The 17,878-nt window shown below is 41.4% G+C and overlaps 1 protein-coding gene across 1 annotated transcript in view; it reads left to right on the top strand.

Annotated features, from left to right (window-relative positions):
• The window catches only part of LOC140479895 (metalloprotease TIKI2-like), a 418,380-nt gene that overhangs the window by 356,936 nt on the left and 43,566 nt on the right, over positions 1-17,878 (top strand). The window lies entirely within an intron of this gene.

Below are 17,878 nucleotides of genomic sequence, written 5' to 3'. Positions count from 1 at the left end.
GGCTTCAATCCCCTTCCTAATGTTCCTGAATTTCTGGGATTTTCTTGGATGGCCACTTCTAGAGAGAGGGTAACCATTACAATTCTATTTTAGTAAGGTGGAAGTCATACGACAATATATCCTGTTTCATTATGCACTCTGTAAGCTAGCTGACTTTCCCTATCTGGACAGCACATTGAGCAACATGCTGTTATGAGTTTCTCACAGCTTAGTTTTGGTCAGAGTATCTGAAAACTTCTAGATTGATAGAAATTGACAAGAGAGCTGTAAGTTTTTCTCCAAGAACCCAAGAGGATGTCAAGTCCTGCCTGCTGTCAATGACCAACATCTCGACAACTCATTGTCATGACTTCTTCAGGCCAATAGCAGCAATCAGAATTCTTCACCTGATCGGTATGCAACCTCCTTCCAAGATGGAGGCCAGCACTGAGGAAACGACAGAGTGTGTACAAAAGACCAGAAAGCAGAAAAATCAGGTTGTGGCAGGAAGAGCACATATCCTGTCTGACTTCAACAAGCCATTAGAATGTTGAAGAAAATTGGCTTTCTGACTGCTAGGCCAGTCAGGTAGATATATGATATTAAACATGAATTACTATTTCCCAGAAAATCTGATTTGTTGATTTCATGAACTTGATCGCTACATTTGGACCCAGTCATCACGGTGAATTGGAAACCTGAACACAAAGAGCTCCGACAGCCCCAATTGGATTAAGTTCCTCTCAGGAAATTTGTGAAGTGCCTTCCAGGGTCCCTTAGTTTTCAAGGCAACACTTCCTCCTTCATAAACTGAGGAAAATGAGAGACTTGACAGCTGTTCACTCCTTGTGACTGCAACAAGCCTCAGGACAGTAGATGAGGACCCAAAAAGAAGGTAGTGCACCAGGTTCAATAAAGCCATGCAGTCAAGTCACAGCAAGACGGAAGGGTATAGCTCATGGGAGTTGTTTAGCCCAACAGAGGCTTGTGGTAGTATTTCCTGTTGAGAAGGACTGGCTTTGGACATGGCGTGCCCAATCAAGGATAGCCCCCAAGGCCAGAGGCGGTAACAAGGATATACGTGATAACCCATCTCCACCCAGGGCAAATGCTCATTACTTGGACATTTAAGGATTTCAATATGTTTTGGGGCAAGAAGACCAAGAACAACCTTCCTGTTCCAGATTAAATCAATGGAGTCAGGAGACAATAGGATCTCCACCCTATTCCATCCAATCCAATTATACAAACCTTCCAGTCTACACCAGGGAGATAATAAACCCACTCAAACAGTGTACTTGATAGACAATGGTTTTGAATTCTTTTCAGATTAGGATGTCGCTCCATAATGTACCCAGTGCATTTTAATGACAATCTATATGCTGCTCACTTATTTGGAATGGGTTTTATAGTCAAGGCTATTGGAAAGAAAGGTTTTAGTTCTTGATGGCCTATTCCTTAATATAAAGTTGTCTCTTTTCTTGTACATTTAATTTGTTCGTCAAATTGACAAATCCTGTATGACAGGTTGTATCCCCCACCTGCTTTTGAAAAAAAAGGCAATATTGCAATGGCTCCAGTTCCCAAATGGGACTTGTAGCATGCAATGTATTACATACCAAGAGCACCACATAATGGTCTCCAATTCTCATCTATCATCAATTATCTGGATATGGGGCAATCAACATCTTTGGAAAAATGGCTCTGTTGCTTTTGATCCAAGAATGAGCTATCTTAATGATTCATGTTTGTTTTTGTTCAATTTTTCTGACTTTGTTTCCTGAAGTTATTGTCTCCTGTGGTACAATGATACACCTTCAATGATAATTCTTCACATTTTGAGTGTTAGTTGGCTATTCAACAGCCAAGTTTCATCTTGTCTTTCTCTAATAGTTACACTTGAATAAATAATAACCAATAATAAATGGATTTTTTCCACAAGCAATATGAGAGCATCAAGTTCATTTGCGTTTCCTGTACTACCTCTGCCGCTTAGAGTTAACTTAGCAGAATCTAGCATTGAGAACTGGTTTCTGTGTTCAATGAGTAATTACTGTAGGCAGGTCAGGAATAAACTGTGTGTGAGTGATTTCCATACTGTCAAAGTAAATGGATAGTACATCAGATTTTAGCACATCCAATTTCTTTGAAGAGATGTAAGAGTTAACTCCTGGGACATTTTGTGATTACCAACTATGCTCATCACTATGGCAATACTAAGAGTGAGGACTTGTCCTACTCATTTCTTCATTCTTGAAGTTTGTTTGATTTAAGTTGTCGAGCTCTTGAAATGGCTTTTTGTTTTCTTATGTTGTCTTTGTCTTGCTGAATTTGAAGGTTGTGCCCTGCTAGCAACTGAATCATGCTCTGACTTCTATCAAAGGGAAATTACTCTTGTCACTATGACTGCAGAGTAAAATCTCAGTTTGCACTGAAATCCAAACAGTCTCTTTCTAAATTTCCAAAAGAACAAGGAGGATAACCATAGTGCTTTGAATGGAGAGCAAATAACTATCTTCTCCTGCCCATACTATGGGCTTGATTTGAGAGCTGACACATAAAAGACAGCTACATAGAGATTGCAGAGCACAGCCAATAAAGAATTCCTTTAATATTCAGTCCCATTTATCATCTAAGAATGGTTGAGGGTATTGGTAATGCTTCACTGCTCCCACATGAAGTCATTAAGGGATGAAGCATTAGTGCATCTAATACCCTCATGAACTTTGCTGTGTTCTGGCTTGACCACAGATTTTATAACTGTACAGCACAGTTCCATTATCACTAACACATGCTGTATATCTCGCATTATTATGTACTTTTGCTCTCCTTCCAGTCAAGTCCCCATTAAAAAGACCATAAGACATAGGAGCAGAAATTAGGCCTTTCAGCCCATCTAGTCTGCTCCATCATTCAAACATGGTTGATAAGTTTCTCAACTCCATTCTCCCACTTTCTCCCTGTAACCATTAATCCCCTTGACAATCAAGAACCTATCTATCTCAGTCTTAAATGTACTGAATGACCTGGCCTCCACAGCCTTCTGTGGCAATGAATTCCATAAATTTACCACTCTCTGGCTGAATACGTTTCTCCTAATGTCCGTTCTGAAAGGTCTTCCCTTTACTCTAGGCTGTGCCCTTGGGTCCTAGTCTATCCTACCAATGGAAACATCTTCCCAACATCCACCCTGTCCAGGCCATTCAATATTCTGTAAGTTTATTAGAGATAGCCCCCCTCATCCTTCTAAACTCCATCAAGTATCGACCCAGAGTCCTCAAACATTACAATCAATAGAAGAGTTGAAACCCCAATAAAATAGACCCAGACAAGAATAAATCTGGTTACCATGATAACACTAATTTTAAACAGTTTTCTACTACTCAATCTTTCACAAACAATTCTGTCACTGCTGTATAAAATTTACCATATTTTTGTGTGGCTAAACCGCACAGGATGTTTAATCATGGAACCATCACAGTTATATATTTTCTTGTACACATCCACCATTTACACAGGTATATTTTTGCAGTAGATTTCACTGGATAATGATCATTAGGGAGGAATTTAATTGAACATTCCCTCCCCAAATTCAGGAACCTTAGAGGCAAATTTACTCCTTCCACTGTAGCTTTGACTAAAATAAGCAAATAACCAAGTGTCTTCTATGGACAATAAAACCATGCTTCCAAGAAACGTAATGCATAAAATATTTTCCTTGCAATCAATTTCATTATTAACTAAATATTTGTCCAGCTCCTTTTTCAAAGGTTTAATTAATATTGCATTAACTTCTTTTGACTAGCATGTATTTCATCTGTCTACTTTACTGCAGGCATTTTTTTTCAACTTGTAATTTCTAGTCTAGTTTGAACATGCTACTTCTATATTCTCACCTTCAAGCTCTGAATTCAATTTTACTTTCCTTGCATTTACATTATTAACATCCCCACATTTTTAAATATGTCATTCTACCATTTTATACAAAAAGAACAAGCTTACTTTGATCAGCTTTCTTATAACTTAGGAATTTAAGTAATTGAATTGTTTTTTGGATCTCTCACGCATACATCAACATTCCTTTAAATACACGGTGTTCTAAATGTGGCTCTATCAATGAGTTTTATTAGTCTGTTTTGATTTACCATTATAATGCCCTTGAGATAGATACCAACACGGTATTTTGCAAATATGCCAGCAAAGTCAGATAGCAGAAAGGAGGCTAGGCATTGTGCCAGCCTCTGCTTTCATAACAATAAGGAAATTACAAATCCCTGAAGATAAAATCCTACTTAATATCAGCTTTCCTGCTGAAAATGTAATCTTAAGTAGGGGCTGCATTTTGCTTAACAACAGCAGCAAATAGCTGATAGGAAAATTAAGGTTTGTTAGCAAACACATTAACTATTAGGGATGAAGGGAATTTTACAATTTTGTTCCCGTGTGGGATGTTGTAAAGATTCAAATGTTGGTTGCTGTAGAACAAAGTGTTGACAGTTGGGCCAACTGAGAATTATTAATGTTATTTTTATTTTTCAATTTCATTTTGTCTTTAGCTACAACTAAAAACTACATCAGATATTGGTACATCAGATCAAGGTAATTCTGAGATGAGTCAAACATCAATTGAATAACTGATTTTGCAATTAGCTTTCTGCCCATCGCACGTGATACTTATCAAATTCAATTATTACTTTTTATACCAGTTATATATTCAACAACAGTAGGAAGTGACCCAGCTATCCAGTGCTTAGGATTTGTGTTCAGTCACAGGGTAGAATAACTCACATGTCTCCATACTCATAAGTTAGAGATTGAGAGAGGGGAATTATGAAGTCTGATTATATGATCAGCAGCCGTTCTTGCATATGAATTCTCAATGCTTCTGACAGCCAGCTATCAAAGCAATGCAACACTCTCCACAGGGTTACTGGGACCACAGCAAACAAGTTATTTCCTTAAGTAGCTTCCATCATTGTCAATGAGTGTAGCAATAAGAACCAGCTAAATATTAAATGCAATGAACAGTCGGGTATATACAGCAAATCAGGGAGAGATTATGAGAGAGAGATTTTAAAAACAGAGGTCTGTTTGAAAAGTAAACAAAAAATATATTTTTTTAAAAATCCAATTATAATTAGTATATTAAGAATGAGACTCAACGCAACTTATATTTTGGTGCTAAGAAAAAGTTTACTTGACCGTAATTAAGTCTTATCACATTGTTAAAGAGGTACTTACACGAGAATGGACAAGTTCGATATATTCTAGGTTTGGTGATTATCTATCAGGCAAGTTCAGCGATTTCACATTGTTGCATCTGTTTCATTAACAAGCCTCTGAATGAGATAAAATGACCAAATGCAACTTTTTGAGGAGAAGGGCATCATGGGCAGCAACATTGGGATTTATGTATTTCGACATGCTAGTTTGCTGGCAGATTTACATCTAAAAATCGTCATATGCATGTATTTAACATTTATTTTGTGATATTTATGCCATCATTGCCAATGGATGAAAATGCATTTTTGTGGCTGTACAATATTACACTCCTCCTGTATGCCTAGAACAACTTACCTCAAAAATCCCACCGCCCCATAGTTTGTGGAGTCGTGCCAGCTAGCATGAACTAAGCATATTAAAAGAAAAACTTCAGAGAGGGACACATTTTGAAATACAACATAAAAATATAAAATATGTGCAGATAGGAAATGCTTTTCAAACCATCCAGCTTAATCTGCCACAAAATCCGAGGATCACCCTATTACAGCATCTTGGTGGTTACTGAATGATTGTAGGGTACTTGCCTCTACTATTCCACTGGAAATCATCGAACCCCTACAGTGCAGGTTGATGCCATTCAGCCCACTGAGTCTGCACCAAACCTCCGTAGAGCATCCCACCCAGATCCATCCCTGCCTCATCCTCATAACCCCAATTACATCATGGGCGGCACGGTGGCACAGTGGTTAGCACTGCTGCCTCACAGCGCCAGAGACCCGGGTTCAATTCCTGCCTCAGGCGACTGACTGTGTGGAGTTTCCACGTTCTCCCCGTGTCTGCGTGGGTTTCCTCCGGGTGCTCCGGTTTCCTCCCACAGTCCAAAGATGTGCAGGTCAGGTGGATTGGCCATGCTAAATTGCCCGTAGTGTTAGGTAAGGGGTAGATGTAGGGGTATGGGTGGGTTGCGCTTCGGCGGGGCGGTGTGGACTTGTTGGGCCGAAGGAAACATACCTGTTTCCATACTGTAAGTAATCTAATCATGGCTAATTCACCTAGCCTGCACATCTTTGGACTGTAAGGAGCACCCAGTGGAAATGCATGCAGACTTCAGAGATAGTCGCCCAAGGTTAGAACCAAACCTAGGACCCTGATGCTGTGAGCCAGTTGTGCCAAACACTATGCCACTGCTCTGAAAGACCATTTTAACTTTCATTCACTCTTTCCATGAATTAGTGCTTGCTAAAGTTAAAGCAATAATTTAGATTTCTATTATACATCTCTCAGGTTCACTTTCATTAACCTCCACTTGGAAGTTGCAGTGATCTTCATAATGCACACTTCTGATACAAGAGATCAGTCTAATCGTGCTTTTAGACAGTCTAAACTGTGTCCTGATTTGGATCTTTTCATTTTTTCTCAAAGACCTACACTACATTCAGATGAATGTCTGAATTCCTGCTGGCTATTCTTCTCCTTACCTCCTAAATGGTCAATGCTAAAAATTCTGATCAACATTTCACAAACTAAGCTGAAATTGTTGATTTAATCTCTTTGATAAGAGCAACAATGTTGTTTTTTTATCACTGTATAATTTTCCCCCAAAGTAACAATGGGTGGGTTGTAGAACATATTTTTATTTAACCTCATCAGTAGTGAGTTATATTGTACTTGAACAGATGGATCACTTCTGGCACCAGAACGGTTAGTTTGTCTTTATATATCACAGAGAGACATCATAAACACTCTAAAGAAAGCATTGTAGCCTTGAAACTGCAGATAAGCATATCATTTATGTTCTAAGATTTGAAAGCCCAGAAATCCAACACAAAAGGCTTTTCTTCAACTAATGTTTTTAAACAAATATTGGAATGGCTTGAAATGACTGCCTTCTGAAGAGGTTCTGTATTCATCACTGTCCATTCAGAACAGTTTAGTAGCTTGAGGTTATCAGATTGCTGATGATAGTTTTTAAATGGTTTACATTTACATTTATAATAATCACCAGAAAGCTACCCTGATAATTTGTTTGCCACCACCCAATGTGAAATTGATCTATTTAAACCATAAATGTTCCAGGTGGATGACCAGGTAGACACTAGCCACTCAAAGACTCTGAACCTTGACATTGATGAATGGAAGCCACTCACTGATTGTGGTGGGATGACATTTGGTATAAATTAAGTGATTCAAATGGTAACATTTTAAAAGGGGTAAAGAAATTTAAAGGTTCAGATACATCACAGTTCATATAGCCAATCATATAGAATTTGGGGTTGGGAGGTGGGGAGATCTGTGATTAAATATCATTTGGTTTACACTAATACCACGCCAGATCCGAATGATAATCTGTGTCATAAAGTGTAAGCTATATCTTAAGTCTTTGAATTAATTTTAATTTGAAGTCTCATCTCGTCCTATCTCGACTCCATCCTCTCCCCCTTGGTTCAGACACTTCCCATCTACATCCGCGACACTAACCACACCCTCCATCTCTTCAGTAACTTCCAGTTCCCCAGGCCCACCAATTTAGAACATTGAATGATACAGTGCAGAACAGGCCCTTAGGCCCTCAAGATTGCGCCGACCTTTGAACTAATCTAAGCCCATCCCCCTACACTATCCCATTATCATCCATGTGCTTATCCAAGGATTGTTTAAATCTCCCTAATATGGCTGAATTAACTACATTGGCAGGCAGGACATTCCATGCCCTTACCACTCTCTGAGTAAGGAATGTGCCTCTGACATATGTCTTAAATCTATCACCCCTCCATTTGTAGCTGTGCTCCCTTGTACAAGCTGATGTCATCATGCTAGGAAAAAGACTTTCACTGTCTACCCTATCTAATCCTCTGATCATCTTGTATGTCTCTATCAAATCCCCTCTTAGACTTCTTCTTTCCAATGAGAACAGACCCAAGTCTCTCAGCCTTTCCTTATAGGACCTTCCCTCCAGACCAGGCAGCATCCTGATAAATCTCCTCTGCATCTTTTCTGATGCTTTCACATCCTTCCTGTAATGGGGCGATCAGAATTGTACACAATATTCCAAGTGCAGCCGCACTTGCATTTTGTATAGTTGCAGCATAATATTATAGCTCCAGAACTCAATCTGTCTACCAATAATACCTAACACAGCGAATGCCTTCTTAACAGCACTATCACCCTGGGGGGCAACTTTCATGGATCTATGTACATGGACTCCACGATCCCTATGCACATCCACACTACCAAGAATCTTTTCATTGATCCAGTATTCTGCCTTCCTGTTATTCCTTAATTAACTTCCATCATTGTCAATGAGTGGAGCAATAAGAACCAGTTAAATATTAAACGCAATGTACAATCAGGTATATACAGTAAATCAGGGAGAGAGAAAGATTAGATGATGAGAGAGAGGATCCCAAAGTGGATCACCTCATATTTATCTGAATTGAACTCCATTTGCAACCTCTCAGCCCAATTCTGCAGTCTATCTAAGTCTGCCTGCAACATTCCTCCACACTGTCCACTACTCCACCGACTTAAGTGTCGTCTGCAAACTTACTAACCCATCTCCCTATGCCTGCATTTATAAAAATGACAAACAGCAGTGGTCCCAAATCAGATCCTTGTGGCACACCACTAGTAACCGGACTCCAGGCTGAATATTTTTCAGCAACCACTACTCTCTGCCTTTTTACAGAAAGCCACTTTCTAATCCAAACTGCTCAATCATCTTCAATCCCATGTCTCTTTCTCCAGCAGCCTACCATGTGGAACCTTATCAAAGGCTTTACTGAAATCCATGTACACCACATTAGCTGTCCTATCCTCGTCTATATGCTTGATCACCTTCTAAAAAAACTCAATGAGGTTTGTGTGACATGACCTGCCCTTGACAAAACCATGTTGACAATCTGCAATCAAATTGTTGCTTGCTAGATGATTAAAAATCCTATCTCTTATAATCCTTTCCAAAACATTTCCTACAACAGATGTAAGGCTCACTGGTCTATAATTATCTGGGTCATCTCTACTGCCCTTATTGAATAAGGGCACAATATTTGCAATCCTCAAGTCCTCTGGTACTAAACCTGTAGATATTGACGACTCAAAGATCAAAGCCAAAGACTCCAACACCTCCTCCCTAGCTTCCCAGAGAATCCTCAGATTTATCTTCACTATGGATGTGCAGTCATTGTATACATTCATACCCCAGAAGGATGGCCTTCAGGCTGTCAGCTTCTACCTCTCCAACAGATCTATCCAGTCCTCCTCGACCAATACCTTCCTCCACCTCGCCAAACTCGTCCTCACTCTTAATAACTTTTCCTTTAACTCCTCCCACTTCCTCCAAATGCAGGGGGTGGCCATGGACACCCGGATGGGCCCCAGCTACTCCTGCCTCTTTGTTGACTACATCAAACAGTCCCTCTTCAGTACCTACATAGGCACTATGCCCAACTCTTCCGCCATTACATCGATGACTGCATTGATCCTGTACCCGGGCTAAACTGGAGCAGTTAATCGATTTTGCCCACAACTTCCACCTACCCTCAAATTCACTTGGTCCATTTCGGACACCTCCCTCCCCTTTCTTGAAATCTCCATTTCCATGTCTAGTGACAGTGTCCAGATGGACGTTTACTATAAACCCACAGACTCTCATAACTACCTGGACTACACCTCTTCCCACTGAGTATCCTGCAAGAACTCTATTCCCTTCTCCCAATTCCTCCGCTCTCCCGCATCTGCTCGGACAAGGAGACATTCCAATCCCAAGCATCCCAGATCGAGTCATAGAGTCATAGAGATGTACAGCATGGAAACAGACCCTTCGGTCCAACCTGTCCATGCCGACCAGATATCCCAACCCAATCTAATCCCACCTGCCAGCACCCGGCCCATATCCCTCCAAACCCTTCCTATTCATATACTCATCCAAATGCCTCTTAAATGTTTCAATTGCACCAGCCTCTATCCTCTATCAGCTCATTCCATATAAGTACCACCCTCTGCGTGAAAACGTTGCCCCTTAGGTGTTTTTTATATCTTTCCCCTCTCACCCTAAACCTATGCCCTCTAGTTCTGGACTCCCCCACCCCAGGGAAAAGACTTTGTCTATTTACCCTATCCATGCCACTCATAATTTTGTAAACCTCTATAAGGTCACCCCTCAGCCTCCGACACTCCAGGGAAAACAGCCCCGACCTGTTCAGCCTCTCCCTATAGCTCAAATCCTCCAACTCTGGCAACATTCTTGTAAATCTTTTCTGAACCCTTTCATGTCCACCTATTTTGAATAACGTGCTTTTCCTCCATCTGTCATTCAGACGGCCCTCCACCGCACCACCCCCATTCTCAGCTCCACTGCTCTAAACAACGCCCCCCCAAACGCAATGAAGTCACAATCCCCCTTGTCCTCACCTACAATCCCACCAGTCTCCATATCCGACGCATTATCCTTAAACACTTCCACTAACTCCAACTAGACCCCACCACAAAGGACATCTTCCCATCCCTTCCCCTCTCTGCAAGGATCATTCCCACTGCCAATCCTTGGTTCATGCCACTCTCCCAACCAACCCCCCTCAAACCCCCAAGTACCTTCCCCTGCAATCGTAAAAGATGCAAAACCAGCTGGCACATCACCCCGTTCATCTCCATCCAGGGCCCCAAAGAGTCCTTCCAGGTGAGACAGAAGTTAAACCTGCCTCTGCTCCAACCTAGTTTACTGCATCAAGGTGCTCCCAATGTGATCTTCTCTACATCAGGGAGACCGAACATAAACTAAGGCAATGTTTCACCAAGCACCTCAGCCAGACCCATGGGACTGACCGGACCTCCCAGTCATCGCCCATTTCATTCCCCTTCCCACTCCCTTTCCAACATGACCATCCTTGTCTTCCTCCATTGCCACAATGAAACAAACCACAAACTGGAGGAACAATGCCTCATCTTTGGCCTGGGCAATGCTACAGCCCAGAGGAATCAACATTGAATTCTCCAATTTCAAATAACCTTCCTTCCCTTCCTGCAACTCCCTCTCCAGCCCCTCCCCCTCCTTCTCCCTTCTATTCCTCACAGCCACTACCGGATTCATTCCTCCTATTGACCAACCAGGTCGTACCCTCTACCTGTCTACACCTATCTTCACATTACCACCCTGCATCCAACTCCCCCCAGCAACTCCTTTATCTGCAGCTCCCCTTACCCCCAGTCCTAATTATGAAGAAGGGTTACACCCGAAACGTTAACTTCTCCCCCTCCAGATGCTGCCAGGCTTGCTGTGTTCTCCCAGCCACCTGCTAGCCTCCTAAAAGAACTAATGGCTAGGTCAAGTCTCCAAGTGTGGACTGACCATCCTGCACCCTTTAACATTTGGGCTTGTCAAAAGTTGAAACGTTGGAAGAAACCTCTTTAATAAATTGTGACAGTGTTGAATCTTAAATCTGGATTTATCTGCTGTGTTATCTGATTTGAGAGGGCTCAAGCCCAATTGTGTAATGCTTGAAAAATTATTTAATTCCTTTAAAATGTTATAGAACATTCATTTCTGGTGTCATAATCTCTCATTTTGATGAACACCCAATTCATGAACCCAAAGCAAACTTTCAGTAAACTGGGAATGAATCATCACTTAAATGTGAATTAAGCTTCTGAACCACTTTATCCCTTTCAATCGAAGAAGGTTTATAACTTTAGGATGTTACGGTGGAGGCTTTTTTATTCAAGATCAACTACTTCTTTGGACTTTTTACAAGCAAACTGAGGCACACGGCTGGTCATAAATATAGGGTCACTATTATAATGTGTTCATAGTGGATACTAATTCCACCTCTCATTCTGAAAGAATCTACAGGGAATGATTGTAAACAAATTTGTGAAGCTTTAAGATAGCTAAGAATTAGAACCTATTGTATTTGGTTGAATATGTACTCTGATACTCCTTTACCAGTCAAAAATACATTTCTATCAGCATTGTTTGCAGTAAAAATTCTCCTGAATATTAAACACAGCGTGGCAAAATTCTTGTCCACACTCTTGGGGAAACTCAGGCCTGCTGAGTGATTTATATCTAGGCATTAAATGTCATGCTTGAGAAATTGCAGTTGCAGTGCCAGAGCTAAGCAAAGGAGGTTCCAAACCACAATTTAAAGTTGTCTTTGAAACCATGCTATATGTATGTCATTTACTTTGAAGACGAACAGTTCACGTTATAAATGTATAATTAGTAAGGAAATGCTTTATGTATTGTGTGGGTGGCATAAGTGAGTGAATGCTGCAAGGTTCAAAGATTCCCGTGTCAATGTTATTTCTGGTAACTGTTAAGTGCCTGTGGCAGCAAGAATATTTTAATCTCTGATGGTTCAAAGAACAATTAACTCCCCACAACCCATACAATCATGATACTTTGAATTGTCGTTTTTATGCTAAAAAGAATAAATTTTGTTCTTTGATAAGCTTTGATCTACAGTGCTAACTGATCTCAATGGGGCATTGAAATTGTCCCTAACATCCTTGGGGTAGGGAGGGGAAAATTAATCAAGACCAGAGCTGTATTTCCAGCTAAACATACAACTTGTGTTTGTGAACACCGGGTGAGGGAACATTTGAGGGTGGATTATGATGCCAGTTGGTTGAATACCCAGTGCCATCAAGATTCACACAAGGCTCAAAGCTTAATAGAGGGCTTGGTCCCTGTAGAACCTCAACACCAGTGAGGACTCAGTGCTTTCAGGAAAGGAGAGAGGAAGATGGAGAGTATTAACACTAAAGAATAAGATGGCAGTGCAGTAGCAACAACAGTTACGTGGTTTCAATAACAACAGAAATACTGGATATAAAAAGCAGGACTGACAGCTTCTTTGGAAAGAGATAAAGAGAATTAATGTTTCTGGTTGATGATCTTTCATCAGAACATTTATTTTATTTTTGGTAAAACAAGCATTAGCAGAACCAATTGAATTTGCGTTCTACCAACATTTTAATTACATGTCATTTTAAGTTTCACTGCTATTCTTCAAAATAATTAATCCCCAATATGTCGAAGACTTTGTATCATTACCTGATTGGCTCTGAAAACAAAATATTTCCAGAAAATTAGTTATATCAATAACATTAATACCATATGTAAATTATCATAACAGAAACTATTGAATTAGAGAACTCCTTATTATTTTCTAGCACTTTGTATCCACTTCTCGTTTTACAAACCATGCCTTTCCTACAGATTTGTCCTCAAGTCTCACCTGATTCAGTTCTGAAATGCACACAGTATAGTAGTGTGGCAATGTCTCTCCTCCTGAAATCATTTACCATTGAAGACAAGGTGAATAAAAAAAAATTGAGCATATGTTTCACCACCTCATCCTCAAGTATTTTCCTTTCAATAAGTTGAAAATGATTGCAAAGTTGATCAAAATTGGTTTAAAATGATCGTTCTGTCATCAAAAGGAATTGTTACTTCTCTCACACAGTCATAGAGTCATCAAGACGTACAGCACAGAAACAGATCCTTCGGTCCAACCCGTCCATGCTGACCAGATATCCCAACCCAATCTAGTCCCACCTGCCAGCACCCGGCCCATATCCCTCCAAACCCTTCCTATTCGTATACCCATCCAGATGCCTTTTAAATGTTGCAATTGTACCAGCCTCCACCACTTCCTCTGGCAGCTCAATCCATACACGTACCACCCTCTGTGTGAAAACATTGCCCCTTAGGTCTCTTTTATATCTTTCCCCTCTCACCCTGAACCTATGTCCTCTAGTTCTGGACTCCCCCACCCCAGGGAAAAGACTTTGTTTATCCTATCCATGCCCCTCATGATCTTATAAACCTCTATAAGTTGCCCCTCAGCCTCCAAGGCTCCAGGGAAAACAGCCCCAGCCTATTCAACCTCTCCCTATAGCTCAAATCCTCCAACCCTGGCAACATCATTGTAAATCTTTTCTGAACCTTTTCAAGTTTCACAACATCTTTCTGATAGGAAGGAGACCAGAATTGCATGCAATATTCCAACAGTGGATTAGTGGTGCTGGAAGAGCACAGCAGTTCAGGCAGCATCCAACGAGCAGCGAAATCACGTTTCAGGCAAAAGCCCTTCGGGCGGGCTTTTGCCCGGAACATCGATTTCGCTGCTCGTTGGATGCTGCCTGAACTGCTGTGCTCTTCCAGCACTACTAATCCAGTATTTGCTTTCCAGCATCTGCAGTTATTGTTTTTACCTCGTTGATTATATTCCAACAGTGGCCTAACCAATGTCCTGTACAGCTGCAACATGACCTCCCACTCCTGTACTCAATACTCTGACCAATAAAGGAAAGCATACCAAACACCTCCTTCACTACCATATCTACCTGCAACTCCACTTTCAAGGGGCTATGAACTTGCATTCCAAGGTCTCTTTTTTTTAACCCTTTTTTTTGTACTTAGCTGACTGCTGGAATGTCACTTCCGTCAAGATGCAAAATAACTGCGGGTCTACCTGGATGCCAACAGCATTCCTGCTTTGCATTGCCTTGTCTTCATGCGCTTAACCCCTTAGCCAGGGATACGAGCCTCATATTACTTCTGTCTACTTCTGTTTAATGGAGTCACAAAAGCAAGCTGTTCAAGACTGTCAGCTGCTACAATCAAGTCAACAGGGATAGCTTTCACATAAGGGATCCCAGCATAGTAAGTCAATGGCAGCCTCCAGTACCAGTCCATCGAGTTTGGACAGTTAATAGGCTACTCAGGGCAGTCAGGAGTCAGAATGTCCCCATATAAACAGTAAGGAGCTGAATTTCGAGCAACCCATCACCCATTTTGTTTCTTTCTGTCTTATTGTGGGATGTTTTCCATCTGAAATGAGAGAGGGACGCGCATTACTTCATGACAAAAGTCAGTGGCATCGCTGTTACTGTTCGCGCAGGTGAAGAGGTGTCCCAAGGCAGTGACGAAGCAGCACAGTGGGCTTGCAGGCTTAGTGATATAAGGGTTTGCGATGAGTCATTGCATGTGAAGAAAGAGTAGCATTATCTAAGTGGTAGATAATGTGTCTTTGTGGGAGTTGGGTATCAAAATAGAGTGAATGCGAAGTATCTGAGGGAAGATGATGACCGTTGATGTGGGGGGATGGAGAATATCATTGACCTTTATCATACACTGCTTGGCATTCCTCCAGATGGCTGAGACTGGTTTACATGGGTTACAATTTTGGACTAGGCTGGCATAGTTTGGGATCATGGCCTTCTCTGTTGGTCATGGGGGAAATGGCAGCCCTGGCTGTATAAGTATCTTGTCTAGCGGGAAGTGGAGGTCCCTGACCTTAAAGCTGGGCACTGATCTCCCCCATATTTAGGGCAAATAAATGTCAGGAACAGTACATTGAACCCCCAGACTCCATGTTTGTCTGGGTGCCGAAAGATGATGCAGTGCCAGGATTGGCAGCTCATTGCAGGATATCACAGAAACATGGAAGAAAGGGGTAGGCCATTCAACCTCTCAAGCCTGCTCTTCTATTCAATGTGATTCTGGCTGATCACAGAGCTCAATACCTTAATCTTGCCCTTCCCCCATATTCCTTGATCTCTCGGCACAAGAGCTATTTTTACCACCTTGAGAACAATATCCCAAGTGTGGCAATCTATTCCAGGCACAGGGTGTGGTAAAATAGGGTGGAAATTGGATGTGAGGGATGCATTAGGGCGGGTAGGGTGTTAATGAGGCAAGTTTGTTGACAGGACAATAAAAGTTGCTGGGCCTCACAGTAAAAACCCCTGAAGTAACAGGCAGGGTTACAACTTTATCAACAATGAGAGTAAATTGTGACTCTCTAACTTGAAATTTTAAGTCTGGACACTGGAATTATATTTTCAGTCCATTTTCTCTTATCTTCCAAGAATTATTTTTCTTATTCTCTGACTGAAATTTTTTGAGAAGGTAACCAAGCATGTAGATTAGGCTAGGGCAGTTGATGTGGTATACATGGACTTCAGTAAAGCCTTTGACAAGGTTTCACATGGTAGGCTGATGGAGAATTGAGGGTGATTTAGCAGTTTGGATTAGAAACTGGCTTTCTGGAATAAGGTAGCGAGTAGTTGTTGATCGAAAATATTCATTCTGGAGTCCAGTTACTAGTGGTGTGCCACAAGGATCAGTTTTGGGACCACTGCTGTTTGTCATTTTTATAAATGACTTAGATGCAAGCATAGGTGGATGGATTAGTAAATTTGCAGATGACACTAAAGTCGGTGGAGTAGTGGACAGTGTGGCAGAATGTTATAGGTTGCAGGAGGACTTGGATAAATTGCAGAATTAGGCTGAGAGGTGGCAAATGGAGTTCAATGCAGCTAAATGTGAGATGATGTACTTTGGGAAGAATAACAGGAAGGCAGAATACTGGATCAGTGGAAAGATTCTTGGTAATGTGGATGTGCAGAGGGATCTTGGAGTCCATGTGCATAGATCCCTGAAAGTTGCCACCCAGGCAGATAGTGCTGTGAAGAAGACATACTGTATGTTAGGTTTCATTGGTAGAGGGATTGAGTTCCAGAACTGCAATATCATGCTGAGACTATACAAAACGCTAGTGCGTCCACACTGGAATATTGTGTACAGTTCTGGTCACCCTATTACAGGAAGGATGTGGAAAAATTGCAAAAGGTGCAGAGGAGATTTACCAGGATGTTGCCTGGTCTGGAGGGAAGGTCTTATGGGGAAAGGCTGAGAGACTTGGGTCTGTTCTCATTGGAAAGAAGAAGGCTAAGGGGGGATTTGACGGAGACATACAAGATGATCAGAGGATTAGATAGGGTAGACAGTGAAATACTTTTTCCTAGAATGATGACATCAGCTTGTACGAGTGGGCATAACTACAAATTGAGGGGTGATAGATTTAAGACAGATGTCAGAGGCAGGTTCTTTACGCAGAGAGCCGTAAGGGCGTGGAATGCCCTACCTGCTAATGTAGTCAACTCAGCCACATTAGGGAGATTTAAACAATCTTTAGATAAGCACATGGATGATTTTGGGATAGTGTAGGGGGACGAGCTGAGAATAGTTCACAGGTTGGCGCAACATCGAAGGCCGAAGGGCCTGTTCTGCGTTGTATTGTTCTATGTTCTATGTTCTAAACCTTCCTGCTTCATAACTTCAGCTTTAGTTTTCATACTTATCATAAGCATGTCTGAGGACTTACAGACTCCTACATATAGTTAGATCTACTAAGACCTCGACCTGGTGCATGGTTGCAACCTGAAACTTTACCTCTTCCTGGAACATTACTGTTTCCTGTATTACAGCATGCCCCATGTACACAACTGACTTTCCCACAGGCATAGCACATTGACTGGTCGCACTTAAATGCTTCATTGCTTTTGTGGCAACATGTAAATGTCTGATTCTGAGATGGTGAACCTGGCCTAGATCTCTCTGAAATCCGAAGGATCTCCTCTGACATTTCCATACTGAATTTCTGATTTGACGAGTGTACAGATTCATTTTTCCTGAAACTTTGGGTTTTTCCTGTGGGTAATTGAGCTATACAGACCGGGAAAACCCAGGTTTGGTCTCCAGTCTGTACTGACTTAGTTGACTCAGCGAAGGTAATAGTAGACCAAAAGAGAAAATGCTGGAAAATCTCAGCAGGTCTGGCAGCATCTGTAAGGAGAGAAAAGAACTGACCCTTTGTCAAAGCTGACAACA

Source organism: Chiloscyllium punctatum, chromosome 7 (genome assembly GCF_047496795.1).
Source record: "Chiloscyllium punctatum isolate Juve2018m chromosome 7, sChiPun1.3, whole genome shotgun sequence".
Classification (NCBI taxonomy): Eukaryota; Metazoa; Chordata; class Chondrichthyes; order Orectolobiformes; family Hemiscylliidae; genus Chiloscyllium; species Chiloscyllium punctatum.
The sequence above is the reverse complement of the archived record's forward strand: the minus strand, read 5'-3'. Positions and strand labels throughout refer to the sequence as shown.